The sequence below is a fragment of the Montipora capricornis genome, chromosome 10, assembly GCF_036669925.1.
Source record: "Montipora capricornis isolate CH-2021 chromosome 10, ASM3666992v2, whole genome shotgun sequence".
NCBI classification, from domain to species: Eukaryota; Metazoa; Cnidaria; class Anthozoa; order Scleractinia; family Acroporidae; genus Montipora; species Montipora capricornis.
In genome coordinates this window covers 56,263,709-56,268,708 of record NC_090892.1, presented here as the reverse complement: position 1 = coordinate 56,268,708, position 5,000 = coordinate 56,263,709, and the positions used below count along the sequence as shown (strand labels likewise).

Genomic DNA, 5,000 nt, shown 5'->3' with positions numbered 1-5,000 from the left:
TGGGAACGAGGGCCAACACTTCCGCATCCACTAAATGCCTTACTTAAAAAACTGCCACCGCAGTCCGCGGTGGCATGGGACAGGAAATGATACTCAAATAAACAACTGTGTTCCTAAACCGGGTATTCTGCAATGCGAGTCGCTCCTTAGCTTTCATTTTGCTGTTACGTTAACTACACTATTCACGAGATCGTGTGAAGCAGAAAGGATTCGTTTACTGATTAAGCCTAAGCACTCTCCTAAAATTTTAGCTTTCATTTTGCGGTTCGGTTAACTACACTTTTCATGAGATCATGTGAAGAAGAAAGCACTCCTTTACTGATTAAGCCCACGCGCTCGCTTCAGTGATTAGGCCTAAACGTTCTCGGAAAATGTTAGCTTTCATTTTGCGGTTCGGTTAACTACACTTTTCACGAGATCGTGTGAAGAAGAAAGCATTCGTTTACTGATTAGGCCTAAGCACCCTCGTAAAATTTTAGCTTTCACGTTGCGGTTCGGTTAACTACACTTTTCACGAGATCGTCTTGCCCTTGAACAATTTTCATTCATCTACTACGGGACTGCAGATCGCGGTGGCAGTTCATTTTAGTGTTTGTTTTTTAACACTTCTCATTCAACGACTATACGGGACAGCGGACCGCGGTGGTAGCTTTTTTAAGTAGGACATTTGATGGGCCAGGTAATCTGCAATCGCTCCGTGCGTTTACATGTTCACTGAGAGACGATTTTCCTAGAACGAGCAATCGTGGAGATAGAAATTAATCAATACGTCAAAGAGTATGAACGTCAAAAAAAGAATCCACAAAAGCAACCTTATCGATATCGACTGAAACTTACCACTACAGACTCTGTCGCCTCCTCAGCGCTCATGATTTCGCGTCTAAGGATGAAATAGCACTAAAGAGGAAAACTACTCCACTATACGAACAAATAAACTAGAAGAACGAAGACTATTACGTGTTATCTGTTGACAAAAATCCGTCACGTTTCTAAAATTCAAGATTGTATTTCATCAGAACAGCCTGAAATCCTGCACATGCGCAGGTCGTGACATAGCCCCTTTAAAGTGCACATGACCCGAAATTTGACCACCATTTTTTATTTCATATATCCTTAAAACTCAGGCTTTGCTTGATAAGATTTCGTCGTTAGAATCTTCCTACAAATGCACGAAGTGAGTTTTTGCGCAGCACGAACTTCGGCATTTTGGCCAAAAAATTCGGACATTTCCCGCGCGGCCAAAAAGGTCTTCATACCTAGTTTTCTTATGGCTTACATTTGAAATTTCAATTGTAACGGCAAGTCATTTAATTCCCTAAAGAAGTCAGGCCGTGCCTGACCAAATATTGGTAAATCAAAAAATATATATATATATATATATCCTCACAGTCGTACTACCAGCCTTGCAGTATTATTTTGTTTTAAATGTACAAATTATTTGCTGGTTAGACCTCCCAACATCTGGCGCTTCCACTTTGTTCAGCTGGCACTCGCATAAAAAAATTGTCTACAAGTACGTGTCAGAAAAGGCAGTTACAGATCTTGCAATTTTGGTTTGGAGCATGAATGAGAGCAAGACCTCATGAGAACTGTTTTTGGTGAAGAAGAAAGCGTTTCAGGTATAGGAAGTTGGACACTGTTTTTAGGGACGGTTCATTATTTATAAGGCCTTTATTTTTCTAAAGCCCGAAAAAAGAGCACGATTTTTTTCCCAGCCCGTTCAGTATATTTTTGGTCAATTTTCCAAAACCCGTCTAATTTGAAGTGACGGTATTAAACATGTGAAAATCACGAAATGTTTATATACAAGTAGAGCTAAAAGTAAATAATACACATTAGGTGAAAGTCATTTTGAACTCACGGTTCGGATCGATACTAGCCTGATTCTCAGACGGTCCAGGTCGCTCGTGTTACGCCTGCCGGGAAAGGGAGAAGAGTGCGTGAAAACGCGGTGAAGATAGATGATGAACTGTTCGAAATTATGCGTTTCCCCTCCTGAAGATTCGGACCAAGGTTCAGGAAGATTCTGAATGTTGTAAAATCACATTTTCAGCTTCATTGTTTGAGGATTAGAAATTTCTAACACAAGGCGCAAGGCATCCAAAAGACTACACGGACGGCTCGGTTGTTTTAAGTAACGGATTTAATGCCACAGCTTGTCATCTTTACGAAAAAAATGTTATTGTTCAAGTGCTAATAAAAGTTTGTTTCCGAGGCAGATAAGAATGTTTTTTTTTCGTGAAATAAACAACTTTACCTTCCATTGACAAATGGTACCCCTTTCGAATTTGCTTCCATTGGAAAATAGTACCCCTTTCACAAACCTACTTAAGAACATTGCATCCCCTTTCTAGTCCTCAGTCATAAGGTACGTGTGTTCGAAATATCGAAGTATCAGTTGCATTGCGTGAGCGAGTTTTTCTTGCACTAAGCTTATATCCAAAAAAGGCAACAATATTTTTTTGATACTCAGGTATCGCAATTTTTTGGTTGAATTTCAACAGGAATACAGGTTACATATGCGTTGTTCTCGCTAAGCAACTTTCTCGTTTCCGCCGTTTTCGGATAAGTCAAGATTTTTTCAAACCCGGTCACTTTCAAGTTCAAGAAGAAAACACAACTCCGTCGCCACGGACAGGATATTTTTCATTGCCCGTTCGGTTTTTTCTCGACCCAGCAATCCTTTTAAATAATGAACCGTCCCTTACCTTTCTAGCATGAGATTTGCTCATTTCAAGGGCACTTTGCAGCAAGCTTTCCCTGCTAGCAGAGATCTCTTTTCTTTATGCGTTTGGTGGGCTGACGGGTACGGGAAAAGAGACCTTACCCTGCGAGCAGTGGTTTCTCCTACGCTTCCCGAGACAGAAGTACGTCACACCCCACGTGATGTATTTGACATCACTTCGTCTTATTTCCTCGGGAAATCACTACACGGCAGGCTTAGTTACGTAGCTGAACGTACGCGCAAGCGCCGAAACAAGTTTACTAACTCGTTTTACCGGTTTAAATTTAATTAATTTGTCCTTGGCGCTGGAAGGTGGCTCACTCAAAGAAACTAACGGTTGCTCGCAGTGGTTTCTCTCCAGGGGAGCGAAGGAGAAACCAACTCCTCGCAGGGTAAAGAGACCTCTGCCATGGGTCGAAACTCACTGTTTTGAGCACACGCGGCGGTTACTTAGCGACCGAATCCTCACGTGATACTTCATGTTGTGCGGGTTCACGTAACAACAGCGGAATTTCTGTAAAGCAGTGCGCCAGACGCAACGGGCTCAAGTCACAGTCAGCAAGTAAAATAGTGAGTATCGACCCATGGCAGAGGTTTCTTTTCCCGTACTCGTCAGCCCAGCGAACGCAAAAGAAAAGAGACCTCTGCTAGCTGGGAACAGCAAGCTGGAATTGATATATCTCCTCGGAGCTTGAGGGATCGAAGAGAAAATGCTCGTCTCGTCATGTTTAGCAGTCTTAGCGCCTTGACGAGTCAAAGGCTCATAAAATCAGTCCCAAGTTGGCCATAGCACTCATTTAAAACATTTAAAGTTCAATTGAAGCCTCTTACAATCGTCTTCCACTTGTAATTGTACTGTGAAGCTGAACGCAGAGCGGGAGAGACTTTCGATCGCATGAGCTCTCGGGAACGATGGATCTACGGCAAATTCGAGCGTTTTCGTTCGGGGCTGACTAATTACGAAGATGTCCACACCTGAGTGGAGGAGCGACATATTTGCATATCGCCGTGCCCACAACAACTCGTTCCTACACTTTGCGTATCCACGAGTTAAAAACGAAAAACGCAATGACAAAACATCAGCATGTCCGATGTTTTTTTTGCAATATTTCCAATTTTTTAAAGAACTTTCGACTTGATTTACAATGGTTCAATTGAAGTTTCGAAAAAACGGTTCATTTCATTAATCGAAAAATGAAATCGGTCAATGAAAATATTTCACGAATGTTGGAATTTGTGCGTTCACGCGTGAAGTGCTTTGACTCTAAGTGGGAACCGGGCTTTAGCTTTTAGAGATTTGGGAACAAACCTTTAACGCAACATTCTAAAGGCTCATTGTTAGAATTTCGATAAAGTTTTTGAGCTGATAATCTTTTTTCTTCGGCCGGAATTTTTCTTTGCTATTTCTACAGTCAAATCTCTCGTAAGCGGACAACATTGGGAATTGGAAAAGGCGTTCGTTAGTGAGCTGTCCGCTTTCGAGAATTATTCCCATGACGGAACACTACAAATACGTGTTGGACCCTTCTTCGCGTCAAGCGAACGGACAGCTTGCTTTCTTGCGGACTAATGGAGATTTGACAAAACCTACCCAACTGTTCTGTTGCCCAGTCAAAAGTCATAGTTTTGTTTCAATTGCAAATTAAAGACAAATTTCATTGCCAAGAGTCAATTATTATACATGGGATGTCCGCTAAAGATAGCTAAACAAAAAGGAAAATCCAAAATTATTAATTTTCGACAGTGTCCGCTTACGGGAATGTGTAAATACAGAGTTTGACTGGAAGGAAAAATTGGGAATTGAAAAAAGGTGTCTGTAAGTAAAGCTGTTCGCTTACGAGAGTGTCCGTTAGCAGAGAGTTGACAGTATTTAGAAAATCCCTGGTGCTAATGAATTGAGAGAAAAGGCAAAGTCTAACCGGGAGATCCTGAGTACGAATGTGGGCGGAAAAATTTATTCAATGTGTTGTCTGTCCAAGATTTCGTTTTACCTTTTCTCGAATATCATCATGGCTCGTAGTAATTCTTTCTTCGACGATATCAAGAAGGAGCTTGAATGTTCTGTTTGCCAGGAACAGTTCAGTCAGGTTAACGAACCGAAAATATTGAAATGTCTTCATACGTTTTGCAAGACCTGCCTAGAAGCATGGTTGCGGAAGCAGCATAATGGAGAGCTGAGTTGCCCGACATGCCGTTACATCACCCATTGTCCAAACAACGACATAAACAAGCTTCCATCCAACCTGTTTTGCAAGCAGTTGGTGGAAATTGTGGA

General features: G+C 41.6%; 1 pseudogene; it reads left to right on the top strand.

The window, feature by feature from the left end:
- The first annotated feature begins 4,734 nt into the window (after positions 1 to 4,734).
- The window catches only part of LOC138021058 (uncharacterized), a 26,989-nt pseudogene continuing 26,723 nt past the window's right edge, over positions 4,735 to 5,000 (top strand).